The 17,464-nt window shown below is 44.4% G+C and overlaps 1 protein-coding gene across 22 annotated transcripts in view; it reads right to left on the bottom strand.

Annotated features, from left to right (window-relative positions):
• The window catches only part of ARPP21 (cAMP regulated phosphoprotein 21), a 131,499-nt gene that overhangs the window by 10,546 nt on the left and 103,489 nt on the right, over positions 1 to 17,464 (bottom strand). The window lies entirely within an intron of this gene.

The raw sequence follows: 17,464 nt of genomic DNA, 5'->3' as shown, positions 1-17,464 counted from the left end.
TATATTACTGGAATACTGGTCTGAAAAAAACGAAACCTGGATAGGGAAATGAGGAGACAGAGAAAGGTGACAAAGACTAGAGCCGCAGGACTGCCAGGAAGAGAGGAGAAAGTAGACCCCGGGCTCAGAAACGCAGCCGTGATCTTGACAAAAGCAGAGGGGGCAACGGGGAAGCAGCGGACAAGAAGGAAGCGGGCGGGAAGGGGCTCCTTGAGAAGCCGCCGGGAGGCCACGTGCTGGGCAGAGCTAGAGGGGGCCGCGGGGTGGGCAAGATTTTGTCGGGGGCGGGGGGGGGCGTTGTTACTGTTTTAACATGGGATAAATGTAAGGGATTTATATTTTAGAAAAAAAGAAAGAGGAAAAGTTTAAAACTATGGAAGAGAGGTGAAGAGCTATGAACCTGTCATGATTCAAAGCACATTAAACATCAAGGGATGCGTAAAGCCAACGGGACGGGACCTGAGAGACAGAGGGTCTGCACTTGCTCCCTGGACCACCTGACCGCTTTCAGTGTCACCTCCTCACTGTCACCTCATTTGATCCAGCAGTAAAGTGTCCCGGGTCTTTCCTCTCTGCCAACTTGGTTGAAGACACAAGACAGCTCAGGGAGCTTATGGGGAGACATGACAAATTGCTATAATTTGGGGAAGGCACCAGAAGCTACCCAAGATAACTTGAAGAATCCAAAGGAAAGAGGCTCTTATTTATTTTATGACTATGACCGTGTCCCCATGGGATTGTAGTAACCGAAGGAAGCCTTGATGAGAGAGGAAGGAGCAGTTCATGGTCCCACAAACTCTCAGAGTTCGTCAACAGGACACAGTGATACGATGACATGCTGTGCGTTGTAAACTGAAGCAGACAATCAAATGACGTTTCTGTGAAGAAGCTGAAACAGGCATCAGTAAGATGCTTTCTGTTTCGTCTCAGACGCACATTTGTTGGACATATAGATGCAAAAGGCCAAGCACTAATGATTTTAGGGATTTCAGAATGCCAAGAAAGTTAGAAGGTCAACCTGTTTGTATTTCATTACAACCTAAGAGCGATGGACTTGTTCTAGATGACATAATATATATAGTCTTAAAAAAAAGTCCCTCCCGAAACCCACACCTGAGCGTGGTAGGAATTTATATATTATATATATAACCTATAACCAATGTTTTTTAAGGCAAATTTGGGAATGAACATTGATACCGTTTCCATTTAGAGTTTGGGGAACCTGACTTCTGATGCCCTACTATTCTGTCTGTTCATCAATATTTCGACAAATGGCCCCAAAGTAAAGCCTTCTGGGCACCAGATGATGTCACAACCCCAAAGCAGCAATGGAGAGATATTTTCTGTTTATCTACATAATCAACTCATGTTTATTCTTAGTTACAGCAATAAGAACTGTCTTTCATCTCGCCATGTGGGAAACTGTTATTTAAAAGTATGGTTTTTATCTGGATGGAGACAACAATCAGAAGTCTTCCAGTTTGTCCAGACAAATACAAAAATGTGCTTATCTTTCCAGCTGGCTGGCATCGGAGGCTATGGTCAACACTTAAATCCGATTTCACAATAATTAAAGTGAAAATAAAATCGAAGGACAAATGCTCCGTCCTGAGGACTCTTTCAATCATCCCTCTAGGGCTGGCCGTCTCCACGGCGACAGAGCAGCTTTATTTTTTTTAACAGCCTGCTCCAGGGTAGGAAGAGCAATGATCTAGATCCTTCACATGTTAACTGTTCCCTTCAACCCACAGCATTTAAGGGTAATACCCACACTTCATCATGCTTAAAAGCTTTATAAGCACCCAAGCAGAGCATGCGTGTTTTAAGATAGTCACAACCTTTGTGCCTGAGGTTCCCTGCCAGGCCTTGGGGGCACTGCCTTGCCTGGCTCGGCCAGTTCTCTGAACCTTTTAGGCAGAGGGAGCCCCCTGGGCTGGATATGCCACGGACGCCTTCAGTGTAATGATGATGGAAACACACTGGGCCTAAGAGGACCCTCAGATGCCGTGAGTTCTATCCCTGGCTGGACACCAGGCTACTCTTAGATGTACCTGGAGATCCTACACCAGGCCCATCCTCACCCAGCGAGGTCTGCCTGCTGCCATCAGAGCTTTGGATTCTGTGAGCCATTTAATCCTGCCTCATCGCCTTGCCTCCACCTCAGATCACTTGCTTCCCCCTAACCCCCCAATATGGAGCTCTTTTCCCTGGATCCATGGTTCTTAGCATTGGCCTGTTTCTGAAGAACTTGGAGGGCCAGTTGAAACACCGATGGCTGGGCTCCAACCCCGACAGGTCCTGAGTCAGCAGGCTGGGGGTGGGGCCTGAGAATCTGCCTTTCTGATAAGCTGCCACAGGTCTGGTGGGGACCACACTGAGAATCACTGCTGGGCCCTGGCGCTCAATCAATACTTCTGCCTTGAATTCCTGTTGTTTCATCCCTTTTCCCTCCCCCCTGTAGAGAGGGTGATGGGATCTGACAAGCGCTCTGGGGGAGGCCACCTCTCCTCTCTGACTTCATTTACATTATCTGTAAAATGGGGACAATCTTTCCCTCAAGGGCCGTTAGGATCCCCTCGTGAGACACATCCCGGTGGTCCAGCACCAGGCAATGACCTTCCCTTGCACTTTCCACTTTCCGCCCTGTGGAAACTTGAATTCTATCTTATTCCTTATTTAGGTCTGCTCCCCAGGTAGGTTACAACCCTCTGGAAAAGGAAGCATGTCTCATACATTTCTGCCTAGTCCTGTATTCTACCTTCAGTGCCTCAAGGACATTTATTGATGCTGTTGATAAAGAAACTTCCCTTACTGCCTTCACCCAGAGGAACCCTGCAATGTCACATAACAGAAAATAAGCCAACAAACAAAAACCCGAAGGGAAGGAAGGAGGAAGCAGTGTGCTCAGAGCAGAGAGCCCGCAGCCCTCCCAGGCGTGGGGGTGGCGGAAGGAAACCATTTATCGCCGTCGCAGCGGAACCCAGAAAAAGCCGACCAGAGGTCAGCTGCTTTCTCTTACCTTCTTGCCTTCTGGAAAAAAAAAGCGTTCCTTCTAACAGGAAATCAGGAGGGCACAGCGGAGCTTTCTAACCCACCTCTTGCTGTTGAGATGGGGGCAGGCATAGGCCCAAGAAAGGAGAGGAGGAAGGAACATGGGAAGGAGCTGAAAACGGAGTGGAGAGGGGAGAAAAACTGCGCCTGGAACACTGTGCTTGGCATGCGCAGGTCCCCGTCAGCACTTGGTGACGCATCTGGGAAAACCAACCAGACTTGTCGCCTCGTGTTTCTTAGGACATAACCGTGAGTTTGCTAACCAATGGTTATGCTCTCTTGTGACTGAGCCTCAACCTTCGTTTGGCCTAAAAGAAAAGCAAATACCAAGAGACCTGGACCCCACCTACCTTCTCTGATACAACTGACGTCCGGCGTTCATTGTTTCTCTCAGTCTCTGCTTGGTCCCCACTAAGCTACAGCCACTCAAATGGACCGTGCACAGCGCCCCTGAAGATCTCCTGGTCCAGCAAGCTCTGGTGATGACGCCGGGGCTAAGAAGGCGCTTGCGGAGGATCGCGCACAGAATTTCGCATAAATCAGGGTGGAAATTCCATTTTCCTGCTAGTCACCTTGCCAGCATCCATGCTACAGAGTACTTCGCCAAATACGACAGACTGGACCGCTGGGAATATTTTTATTTCCTAGCCACGCATCTGTCAGCTGTTATGTCATTAACGTGAACTTGGAGAATACGCCTTGCGTACCTGAACTAGAGCTCACCTAGCTGGTTTCCAGTAGCTATCAATAGACTTTTCTAAGGTAACACACAACAGGGTATTAGGGGGAAAGAAAATAAAGAGTTCTGAAGGTTCAAAGAAACTTCTGAGTTGCAAAAAACCCAAAATCAAACCATCTCTCTCGAAACTATCAGCCCACTGTATCCCAATATTTGGATGTAGATAGTAGCGGTTATTTACCAACAGGCAACATTCTGCGAGGGAGGTCATGCAGCGGGTTCGTAGAGACCCCGTCTGCACTAACTGCAGCCCGGAAAAGCAAGCGTCCAAGCGGGCAGTAACATACCGCGGGCGCCTTTGCTGTGCTCCCTGGGCAAGGCCCTTCAGGTGCGGGAGCGACTGCTCTCCTTTCACAGAGACCGGAATGAAGCAGGGGCCCCGAGGAGACTGCTTGGGGCCACGCGGCCCAGACGTGCCAGAATTAAGACACTAGTGTCTGCTGATTCTTCGCCACCCCCTGGCCCTGGCAGGAGAGGGAATTCCACTGGAGGGGTGCAGGGGAGATGTTATATGCAGAGCACTGCGCAATGGGGGGCAAGTTAAGGGGCCAACAGGCAAGGGAGGCATCTGGAGCCTAACAACGGCGGGAAGGGTCTCCTCCTGGTGGCCTGAAGGTCTCAGGGGAGGAACCAGCGCCACACAGGCCTCCAGTAAGAGCGGAAGGGGCCATCGGGGGAAAGGGAAGCAGCTGAGGCCCAGGCTGAAGAGGCTGATCTCTCTCTCCTTCTGCCCTCCCACTTCTTCGTTTAGCAAAACCCACCTGGGAGCTCAGCGTGTGGGCTGGGGAGAGGCAGAGAATGGCCACGCGGTGGGGCGCAGGGCAGATAGGGACCAGCACACCCTTCCCTTCAAGGGTTACACTCCTCCAGCTACTGGGCCAACCTGCTCCAAGGAAGATTTTAAAGAGGGTCGGATAATGATTTTAGCAGAGCGCTCGCTGTCTCTTGGTTTTATAGATCTTTTCTCCCCTCAGAAATGATCCTTTTTAACACCTGATAATATGTCAGACTGCACACTTAGCATGGCTGCTTCGGCAATTAAGTAAATGTTAACGCTCAAATTTTTATGTCACTGGATATCGGGGCAGGATATTTGACTCTCTGGCCTCGAGCTTGCCTTCCCATTTTGAGGAAATGGCAATGTTTGTAGGGAACTGATAATAACTTAGGAAGTACTATTAAGTAATGTTACTGTTTAAATATCCTGTAGGGCAAAGAATAAAAAGTTGCGTTATGATTCACCTCCAGCAGTGCTACTCATTTTGTTGAGCTTGACATTTTCCTGTGCTGGCTGCACCTCTAGATGGCTGAGATCAGACTGATAACAGTGGGCAGAGCATATTTCAGGGGAAATGAGAACGATAAAAGGGGGGTCTAGTTTATTTCTACAGCGGTACTTGCATTCCCCAAGCATATTTGGTTTAGAAATTGCTCCGCCATAAATTAGTCTCAAGTTTTGTAGCCATAATTTTTCAAATATTTAAAGCAGCGATCCTCAAGATGAAATAGTGCGAAGGGATATTTAAATGAGACTTGAAATGTTAAATCTGAGTTTCTGCTTCTTAATGGAAAAATCACAGGCTCTGTAATCAGTCAGACAAGGGGCTGAATGCTCTCTCCCACCCACCGGTTCTGTGACGGGGAGAAGTTATCTCTCAAATCTTTGAGCTTGTTTTGCTTGCCTATTAACTGCGGGCTAATAATTCCCAGTTCCCGGGGCTTTTGTGAAGGTCAAGTAGATATCGGGTAATGTGACTCACACATTCTTTAGCACCTGGCATTTCCTGCGTGGCAGTTGGCATTTGCTTCCATCAATTGGTGCTACACAAATGACAGTATTTTCACTCCCTGCAGAATTTCACCCTCAATGAAAAACAAACTAGGTGTTGATAACAGTAGCTAGATGGACTCCACTTGCCTCCAGCGCCCCCCCGCCCCCCCCAATCCTGGAACTTCTCCTTCTAGTGACCGTATTCAGGCTTCAGTGCCTCGAAATTCCTATGAGCCAAGGCCCGGTCAAGTGCAGCCCATGTGGACGTGACCGTGGGTGATGCAATGATTGTGTCCTGCCCCTGGGCTATGTGGACAGCGTCATCTCTAGAAGCAGGGAAGCAGGGAAGCAGGGAAGCAGCTCTGACTGGGAAGGCAGGCAGTGCACCAGTAGAGCAGCGAGTGCAAAAGGCAAGCTGGTCGTGCCCGGGAGCAATTATTTGGAGCCAGACGGGAATCATTAGGAGAGCACGTGCGCCTGACTCCAGGCGCTGGTGGGTCGCAGGCTTCTAGGCTGTAGCTTTAGGAAGCCAGGGCCCTGTATTCTTCAGTTAAGAGGCTCTACTCCACGTTTAATCCCCAAAACTGAGTGAACTGTGAGGCCTCCTTTTGTTCCCATACGAGAAACAAACCCACCCCTCTGTCTCTCGTCTCCTAATCAAAGCTATGCTTGCACCTCCCATAGGCTCCATTTGCTCCCCCTGTTAGAGTGCTCAGGAAAAGGAGAGCTCCCTCCCCTTCATCAAAAGCTGTTTCAGAAAAGGGTGCTGAGTGCATCCTGGGTCCAAGCAGGCACCTTTCAGTCTTTTGTGGTGACTTATTAAATAGAGGCCCCTGTCATCCCATCAAAGATAAGATGCAAAGCTTCCCCAGGCCAGCTGCTCACTCCAGGGCCCATTTTCTACTCGTTAGGTTATTACAATGCTTCCCAGCACCTAGAACCCCAGATCCTTTACGGATGTTTCTAATCTATTCTGTACTATTTTTGGTGCTAGGCCATAAAGCAAGTGATTTTCAAGAAAAGGTATATTTTCAATTAACATTATTGATTATATTATAGTATTCTTTCAACTGCAGCATTTAATAATATTCATGATGTATATGGACCAATTTTCCTTTTTCCATTTTAACAAATGACACGTTTCATGTACTTTTTATTTAACTATGTTAGAAAAAATCACGATTTTGTGAACAAATATCTTTTGAAATGTTGGTTTTGGGGACCAAATGAATAATGAAATGGACAGCTAATTTAAAGACATGTTAAAGTACCATAATAGATTTTAAAAATTCTTTTAAACTTGATGTTTGGAAATGTTACACTTTAAGCATTAAAAATTAACTGGCTGGTTTGGGCGATTTTATTTTGTTTCTAATTTGTGAGATAAAAAAAAGGATTGAGGCTGCTCGCTGCAAGTACTTATCCCCAGAGAGACACATTGTAGGTTAGAGACAGCCTGAGTCCTCCCCAGCAAAAAGCCAGATTAGATACAAATGTCACCACTGTCCTCTTTTAAACTTCTGAATATGTTTGTTTACTTTTAATGATTAGTTTTATTTACTATACATTGCCCAAGATGGCACAACATGAAGATTAAAATCTACTTCCCTCAATTCTAACAGTTTTTTTTTTTTAAATAATGGAGCTAAATAATGCAATTATATATAGGGTGACTGTATGTGTCTGTTAATGCCTGTCTCCTTAGTGTAATTATTAATATCCTTCCTTTTTACTCTCAAATGTGTATGAGCTCAGATGATAACTGTACAATAACTATATATATATGTATGTATACACACATACATGTGTGTACATTTATGCATATATACACGTGTTTGCTTGTGTAGGCATACGCATATATGCATATACAGAAATATACTTTTTTATGAAACTAGTGAAGATTTTATTGAATGAATTTAGAGAAAGGTTACTCTTTCTGTGCCCCTCATAAAATGCATTGCAACATTTGCTCTTCTCTGTCTTCCTAACTCTAACCAAGGGCGCATTATGCGTATGTGTTAGACAATGTATGGCTTAGAATTGTAAGTATTTAGATCAGTTTGCCAGATAATTGGGTTCAAAACAGTGCAACGGAGATGAGCGACTGAGTCCCGCGTGCTTTCTCTTCTAACCTCTCCTGGCAGTCTCCCACTCGGAGAGCGTCTTCAGACTTCATTTTCTTGGGAGGGAGGAGGGATGGGGTGGTTATAATAATGTGAAGCATCCATCTTCTTTAAATTGACATATTTGCTGTTTGTAACAGCAGGAACTTCTAGAAACCCTTAAATGCACTGTTTGGGAATTGCTGCTTAATTTCCTCACTAACCTTTGAAAGGGGGAGAACAGGGCGATGAAACAATAGGGGCCCCTGGGAAGTGTATCGATCAAGGGCAACTGACATTTCACAGTCAGAGGGGACTATGGATCATGCTGAAAATATGACGACAGTCTTGGACCCTTTTTCTAATCCATTGTATCCAGATACACAAAAAAACCCATTCTGCATAATTTTTTTTCTGCTTTTTGGAACTCCAGATATGTAGTCACAAAAGTCAGAATTTAAAAGTCCCCATGTACCGGGAAAGATGAATAATTCTCATTCTTTCTCATTCAAATGTCAGACATTTCGAATGAAGTTCACTTCTCAATACACTCCTCCATCAAGATGCTAAGTATTAAAAAGGAGTGGTGCTGATGGGGGGGTTAAGGATTGAGGAGTTCACAGGAATACATTTGCATTGACAGAGAGCAAATTAATGTCACTTAGACAAGTTCAGGCATCTCTGACTGATGCAAGGGAAACTACCAACAGAAATAAGATGTTCCTTTGAGAGGTCTGTGAATGGATATTGAAAGGAAGCCTGCTATAGACATCCCCAAATACAGGGTGGGGCAAAAGTAGGTCTAGAGTTGTGGGTATGCAAAACAGTTTATTCTTATATTGTTATTTATTCATTATTGTATTATTTTCCATACAAATGACTGTAAACCTGCTTTTGCCCCACCCCGTATGAAGCGCATCATTTAAAATGTTTCCCATTTAGTAATATTTTCAGCCATGGTTTTTTAAAATTGTTCTTCGTATGGGAAATCCTTTTTAATCTGTTATTAAGTTGGTCACCACATTTTGGGTGGACTGTTGTCTGTTTTACCCCAACTACAGTCACAACTGATACTGAGCTGTGGGGCTTTGTACCGGCCATCAGAATAACTGTCTAGCAGCCCAGGCAGGACGCAGACACCACCTTACAAAAGCGCTCGATTAAAATGGAGAAGGCGGAGCCTCCCCCCAAAAACACCAGCTCAGCTGACACGGAGCCTAATGCTGCCCGGGAACACACGGCCACAGAAGCCCAGATGGAAACACATGTAGCCAAACACGCAGCCTTAGCACAGTAATTAGTTTCATTATTAACTGACTAAAAACATATAGAGCTGTTTCTTTGGAGAATAAAATTTTAATTAAGGAAAGTTAGTATTGCAGCAGGTGAGGCCCCTAGGAAAGCTTCTATGATGAGATTTCATGACCAGTAATTCCTAAGCGGCCTGGCATTATTAACAAGATCGTGATGGCGGACATAGTGGAGCAGTTTAAAAATAGATGATTACGACTGCTTTACCTACGTGCAAAAGAGCTGCCACTTGATATCTAGCGCCCATTACTATACACCTATTGATGTCTCAGTGAATGCAAATATCTCATCTTAAAAGCATTTCTTTGCGAGGAAGCAGAGGCAATTACTGTTTTATTTTGTAGGCACAAATTGTCAGGTCGTAAGAGGCAGTGTAGAATTGTCAAGACCCAGCCTTGGGAGCAAGACTCCCTGTGGACCCTGGAGCAGTCACCTGCCCTTGCCAACCCTCTGTTTTCATCACCTGTGAAACAGGGACGGTGATACAATGGGTGACATTAGTCTCCTAGGATTGGGGGAGGGTTAAGTGGCATAAACCTGTAGGCACGCTGCCTGGCATACGGAAAACACTCAAATGCTTTTATTTATAACTTATAAAAAAAATGATCTGAAGTTAGAAATGCACTTGCTTCTAAAAGTGCCTTATTCTCATGGTTCCCCCAAAAGGCCTCGTGCTCTAATAATAGTCTTTATCCTTGAGATGATGTACTTATTTTTGAAGACATCGTGCTGAGTCCGACGAGTAAGGAGAAAACCAGGGCTTACTTAGGCTGAAGATATGGCTCCGAAAGCCGTTTTATAGAGTACAAAATCCTTTTTATCTCACATCAATAAAAAGTAAAATATCTATGAGCTACAGACGGCTGTAGGCAAAAATAATTACAGTCTAATAATGGCAGGCTCGGTTACGGCAGCGAGATCCCGGGAGAGCAGCTGACGCGGCCCCGGCTCGCCCCCTGCACTGGGAGGCCGACGTCCACGCACCAGCCCCAGCAAAGCTGGAGCAGCTGTCCGCAGACGTCCAAAGCCTTTCACTTTCCTGCAACTCAGAAATCTGTGATCACCGCACAGATGATTGCCCAAAATAAAGTGGAATGGAAAGCGAGGAGGATTGTATCTGGTAGAGGCGAATTCGCCGGCCTGGAAGGAAAACAGGTTGGCTTTGAACAAAGGCATGATAGAGGTGGCAATAGAGAAGCCGAGGCGGTGGGGACCACTGGGAGGGCGCGGCCTCCCCTCTGAATGCGGTGCACACGCCGGAGCTCTGCCACAAGGATCCCTGTGCTCACGGTCACTGGCCAGTTGCCTGACAGCCTGAAGGTCAGCTCATGACTTTCACTCAGTTGTAAACGATGACCCTGAACAAGTGACTTGACTACCCTGGGCCTCAGTTTCCTGACTATCGATGTGACTATAAAGCTAGTGTCCTGAGCTGAATCGGATCCATTTAAGACCCCCTGCTGAGTCTAACATGCTAAAATTGAAACAGAATTGCTTTATTGAGGATAATGAAGCGGATAATTATTCTGACACAAACTTTTTAAGCTCTGGGAGATGTTTTCCATTTAAATCTCTCTCCTTTTTATCTCCCTCCCAAGAATAGCTGGTACTGATACCAGATCCTTCAACAGATGCCCCCAACGTTTCAAAAAGATTTGTCAAATTTATTACTGGTTCATTTCTGACTGGGCGCAATAATCAGCTGCAACCAAAATTAGAACCTTCATGACTTCAGAGAACAGCTACAGTTGCTACCTAAGAAGATAATATTAAACCTGAAGCGAATCCGGTATTAAATTAAAAAACAAAAGAACCCTGCCTGATGTGAATTGGATTTCTCTGAAATCTATTAACATCAGTCTATATCAGTATCTTTTGGGAGAAAACAAACCAACCAACCCCAAAAAATCCTCTTGATCTGAACGGAGTGTAGTCCCAAAAGCCTTTAAACTATTCTGTTAATGTATATGCCATGATTTAAGAGGTCACCTTTCTGCTCCTTCTCGACAACAGCCCCTTTAAGAGACTGCGCCCGGGTTATATATCTTTGTTCTTGCTTTGCTTACCCCATACTCTCCATGCTGGTACAATGCCTGCACACAGCAGATGCTCAATAAATGTACTGGTACTGTCGAAGGCATGCTGAGAGGAAAAACAGCATTACCTCCTGATGTTACGTAAAATTTCACCGAGACGTTTGGTTTCTAAAGAGTGGCACCCAGAGGTCAATAAGTAAAACAGGCAACGGACACCCATGTGCACAGGGCCAGGGAAACGGATTTAAAGCCCAGCAGGGAAGAACTGTGGTCTTCAACTCTTCTGACGTCCCTTTCGGCGAAGGGTGACTCTACCTCCGAGGGAGAGGCTATTTCTACCACGAGTGAGAGAAAGGAAATTCTCTTCGCTGGAGCCTCAGAGGGTCACACAGATGATGAACACTTTAGCTTTGGGCACAGTGCGTAACTCATGGGACCTCAGTTTCTTAGGTGACAAATGAGAGTACTGGGTGATCCTTCCAGCTCCAACAGCTCATGACCTCAATGTCTTGCCAATATCGACAGGCATTCCCTGCCCTACTTTGAAAATCTTGGGTCTTTGTTGACGATTGACTAATTCTATTTGTCACACTAAACAGCCATCCACTGACCAAAGTTATATATAACAGCATATTCTCCCCATTGTCACGTAAGTCACATAAATGACAAACCGTCTATGAGGCATGAAGAATTGTGTCATGAGAATAGAGTCAGCAGGCTCCTATTTTTGATTTTAACATATCAGGGTGTTTAAGTCTTCTGCAGGCTTTCTACCAGGCTCAGAAATGTTGCTCAGCAATTGTGGCAACGGCCAAAGTTGGCAAAGTCACTGCCCACCAGGAAAACTCCTAACTATGTTCTCACTTCTGAAGGTTGGGCGCTGTCCAGCCCATTCTTCCAGTCTCCTCAAAACGTAGCAGCGGCTGTTTCACCACCGACGGTCAAGGCTGTTTGTGGGGAAAAGAACCACATGCTATCAGATGCTCTGTCCCTCGGTCGTGGAGATTAAAGGCTGCCATTCCAAGGGCTGTAGCAGCTTCGACTATAAAAGCATCAAAGAGTTCCCAAGACTAAGAATGCTGAGCCATTTACTAATCTCGCTAATATTAGTAATATCCTTAAAGAGACTGCTGTTGGTAAAACCAAGCTACTCTTTCCTAGGCCAAGGTGAAAAAAGAAATGAGGAAAATAATTTTATTTAAAAGACTCAAGATATTCCACTTTTAGGGGAATTTAGAAGCCCAATACTGTTGCTCCTGCTGGAAAGAAGAGCATCCTATAAAATACGTTTGGTTTCAATCCCAGAGACAACAACGAAAAGAAATGTATTCCGATGATATTTTGCAGGCAACAGAGGCTGGGAGTGAGAAGCCGTCTAGCTGCTTTTACATTTGCCCCCGTGCAATGGGTTCTATAAACCGTGAGCCACCTGGACTGTGAAACCTCCGCTGGGTGGGCTACATACTCCCCCCCACACTCCCATAGATTTGTGCACTTTTTATTTTTGTAGTTAGGGGAACACTTTTGTAAATTTCCAAGCCAAGTCACCATATGCTCTTCTAAGCGGTGCCTCCACTCCCACACAGTTTCCACATCAAGTTGCCTTTTCTGTCTCTTGGGAGGTGGTACGGCTTTGGCTCTAAGGATGTATACCAGTCTAGGCCGGGAGCAATGAAAGTTTGCCCCAGATTATTACCAAGGTGGCCTGGATGGATGGACGGATGGATGGACGGACGGACAGATGGATGGACGGATGGACAAAGATCGTGCTAGCCCCATCATCCTGAGACTACCAAGAATAAAACTGTAGTCTGACAAATGATTGCTCGTTGCAGTGAGGGAGGCCATCCGGCACAGAAGTATGGGGTGTCTCGCCAACAAAGGACAGAAGAAAATATCACAGGGAGTTTAGACGGCATTTAAATGCAGCAGAGTTTTCATAGGCTTAAAACAGAGCAGGGCCGTGTCAGGGAGTCCACGTCCTGTCTGGACTGCGTAGTGGGCCCAGGGGCCTATTTCTTTTGGAACCACAAACACCTATGTGAAACTCTGCCCCTGGGATGTAAGGCGAGGCTGTTCCTCTGTGTTATAGTGACATAGGTCTTCTAGGCAGGAGTGAGAAGTTTAATTCTCCACTGATATAAATTCAAACAGAAAGATGTGATCGTTCATAATTTTAGGGGACAAGATTTCTCTGAGAATAAGGGGGTTACTGTAACTCTCTAGAGCTCCAATGGGACCTTCGGGTACATGTTTCCCGGAATGTTGCTCCTGCTGGTCTCTGTGTGTTACTCCAGCCTGATGAATGGCGGGGCAGGTCCCTTGCTCAGTGCGAGCTAATTTTTACTATCTCACAATACAGATACAGAATCATAGAGAAGCAGAGAGGCCTAGATGGAGAGAAAGACAGACAGCGTGTAATGCCTTCGAGGGCAATTGATGATTGTTTCCTTCTGCCTCTCATCTAGGCTTAACACAGGCTGACACCCTGAAGGAGAAATCCCTTTATTCTAACCCTTTCTCATTTCTATAACGTTCCCAATTCTTTAGTAAACCATGCCCTTAAAAAGAACTCAGGATACTGATAAACGTCACCAGGTACTGCCCGGGTTTAAAGAACAAAATTGCAAGCATTTAATGATAAAATAATTATAGTTCTAATACTGTCATATTGTAATAATTTAGCAAAGGATGCAGGTGGCCTTTCAGCGAAAAGACTATCAAATGAGAGTGAGTCACACTCATTTAAGCCTTTGGGGAAACATGCAGAACTCAACGTGCTAAAGGGGAATTTTTAGTCAAAAGCAAATTTGTGAATGGGATTCTATACAGAAGCATTATCGGTGAAGTTGCCAAGCAATCGTCCATGAGGGCACGCTGTACTTTACTGTACATCTCTTTTCCTCAAAGACGCACTGCTTTAAATTACTGATATTTCCATAAATCCAATATCAGTCATTCTCCTTTTTTGGGTATTTATAAAACAGTGGCAGTTCCATAAATAACTGTAATCAGAAATATCTCAGTCTTAGGCAATGTCTCATATTTTGGGGAAATGAGTAAATCTTTCAAAAAGTGATAGTTTGCCTTCTACTTAAACTGCGCGAAGCAGAATTTGCCCACTGAATCCATTATGGGGAACAGGAAACCAGCTCCCTTCAATGGACTCAGAGGGAAGGGAATGGGGGTGGGAGACTGGGGAAGGGGGGTCGTGGGAAGGGGAGAGGCAAAGTCCACCTACTTAAAACCGTGGAGAACCTGAGTTCCTTCTCCAGCGGCATTCCCCCCCGCCCCCCACACACACAAATGCTGAGCAGGATATGAACCTGGAGTGGGGTGGGTTTGCCAGGTTAGCTACCAGGGAAGCAAGGAGGTGGCTGGTGGAGCTAGAAACAGTATAAAAATGGGGGTAACAGGAAGGTGAATATTATGGGGCCCGCCCTGATTTAACGAGATAATGATGGGAGAGTTGCTGACTTGAACACTGATGTTTAAGGTTGTTTAAGGGGTAGGATGGGACCACTGCCTAGAAGGTGGAAAACAGTGGCTTAGACACCCTGTAACTGGGCATACAGAAGGGGTGTATCAAGTTCTTAAGAATAGCGAGTGGGTAGTTTGATATAAAAATGAGCAGCATCGCAAACTTTAAGAGATGGGTGGAAAAATCTAAAGCTCATACAAGTCCCTTACTGATAATAAAGACAGAAGGAATGAAAGCGAATTCAAATATTAGGATATGCACGGGGAAACACTTGGCTTTGAAACAAATAAATTCGCTTCTAATTATAAAACCTGGCTTCTTTATAGACACCGCTCTCTCAGCTTGGAGTGAGCTACCGAGGCAATTACAAACAGAAGTATTTTCTTGCCATGTAAGAAGGGGTAGGAAATTAGTTTATAAATTTTTAGCAGTTTTTCAGTCGAGCCAATAAAAAAGAACACAGTTTACTGTCCATCATGCTGAACAGAGTCCCGGAATAGTATTAAAATTAGATTGTTTTTCTCATTGGGAACTTCAGACACAAAACTGTTATGTAATACATTTTTCCTCTCAGGTGTCTGAGGATTCAAATCAGGTTTGAATTTGGGTTTCATCGTGGTGAAATAAACAGGAAATTTGAAGTCAGTCCCAGATATCACTGTGGGCTCAAATCTGATTCTGCAGCCTGATTTATTGGGATGGCTGTCCATAGAGTTGTCAAGAAGAGATGGGTGTTGGTCAAATATCAGGTTTCTCCATCTCATACCTGGCAGACCCAACAGGACCCATGTATGCTTAGTCCTATATCTTTGTGAGCTGGTTTCACCCAGACACTGGAGCAATGGAGAGAGAAATGAAGTTTAACCCCAACTGCAAGTATTTAATGCCCACATCATTAAAGTGATAAGTAAATAATAAATTGCTGCTATAAAATACACAAGATAAAAATTGCCCCATTTTTTTGGTGAGCTTACACTATTTCCTCGGAATACGCCCTTGCATCTTAAATATATGTATATAATGAGCTTCCTAATTTCATTTTAGGAAATGCGTTATGATGCATTATGATTTACACAAATAAAAGTCTTGGAGAGCATAGGATCTATACAGCATGAAGATAACTTATTGTTCTGGCAAATGATAAAACTGCTTACAGTGGCAGCTGTGATTTATGGAAGCAATTCAAACACACTTGGAAAGTATATTAGCTTTGCCTCTGCCCACAAAGGGCGCGTTTGAGCAGGGTAGGACACTCCAGTGATAAATTACAGACCAGATCCAAGTGAAGGCAATTGGCACATCCAATGCCTAAAGGCTCCAAATTACAGCAAGAATGTGTTTTCCATGATAATCCCTCACACGCAGTGGCATCTAGGGTAGGCAAGGAAACAAATTAGTACCTCATTGTTTTATGTTGTGATAGTGCTTTTTTTTAAAAAAAAAATAACAAAGCTTGTCTTGTTTTCATTAATAAAGGGGTTGGCACCTCCATAGGCATTCAACATCACCTTAAGCATGTGTGCTATTAAAACTACAACTGCTGGAGATTTACAAATTGGCTGCAGAATGGCACTTGGCAGAACCATGTGCCTGTGTTTTACCCAAAAATCCAAAATGCCCAGTTTTCTCTTTCAAGAATTAAAACATGACTCTAGGTCTGTGACAAGAGTTAGAAACCAGGAAAGTCAAATGTCTAGTGAAAGATGATTGAATGGAACATTTTACTTCCTTGGATGTTAGAAGCTCCCCATAAGTAGGAAAGAGTACAGAGTCTTCAGAGTCCCGTCCATTTCTTCTGCAGGCCCCATGAGGTACCCAGAGCTACAGTTACTCAGCATGCATTGCTATCTGGGTATCGAGCCCTTACTCAGTGACAACACTATAGCTAAGTAATCCGCTCTCACTATTGCCCTGAATCATCGATGAGCTCGTCCTAGGATTATCTGCATTTCGCAGATGAGAACACCAAGGTGGAGTGGTCATATCCTCAAGGTCACACAGCTATAAAAGGGGGAGGTTTGAAGCCCGGTAATCGAGCTCCTTGTAATTCTTAACCATTCCATTATATAGGATACGTTATTTATATATAATCATTATTGAGGCCGATCTATTTAAAAGAACAAATTTTTATCTTTTCTCTCTCATTTTGTATCTCAGTAGGAGGAAACTACTTACATTCAATTAATTTAATAAGCACTGAAAAGCATTTGACTTGCATTCACATTTTCATGTCACCTCTTTGTTTCTTGGAGTGGCTGAGCTTTGTTCCTTGGCGAGAAGGGAAACTATCCCTGCTCTGCCCTACTGACAAGAAGAATTGGTGACTGATGCTCAGGACACTGAGGCTTTTTCACTTAGGTAATAAACTGAAGGACCCAGGGCTAGAGAGAGGACCCAGTGAGCTACACATTACAGCCTTTCTGTGCTAAACCCTGTGCTTTCCATTCTTAGCTAAGCTGCTCAGCTATCACTCAGAATCAATGTCAGACATGTTTCTAACAAGCTATGTTATCACCCTTTCCATGCAAATCAGAACTGAAGGAAAAAAAAATAGGGCCAAGGCAATCCTGCTTAGAATCTGACATGTTGACAGATGTAAACTGAGAAAATGAACTGCGGTCTGCAGTCTTGAGGGATGTTTAGGGTGAGAAGAGATAATATGCTCAGTGCATATACTCTGGTAAGGTGGGAAAGTGAAATCACTCTGCACCATTTCTATGCAGAATTTAAGTTTAATTACTTAAAAGGATAATTTTCTTTTTTAAAATAAATTCACCTAAGCAATTTTTAATTCTTCAACAATAGTGCATACATGAGACAATAATGTATTTCTCATGATTTTAACTCTGTGATGTGACTTTGTATTTCATCAAGAGAACATAGAGAATTATTTCAGATCCCGAGAAGTCAAGAGGTTTTGGAAACTCTTTGCCATAATTCAAGTATTTTCAAACCCTTTATAGACTCATCTGT

This window comes from Miniopterus schreibersii (assembly GCF_964146895.1).
Source record: "Miniopterus schreibersii genome assembly, chromosome: 15".
Classification (NCBI taxonomy): Eukaryota; Metazoa; Chordata; class Mammalia; order Chiroptera; family Miniopteridae; genus Miniopterus; species Miniopterus schreibersii.
This window is presented reverse-complemented; position numbering and strand designations above follow the sequence as displayed.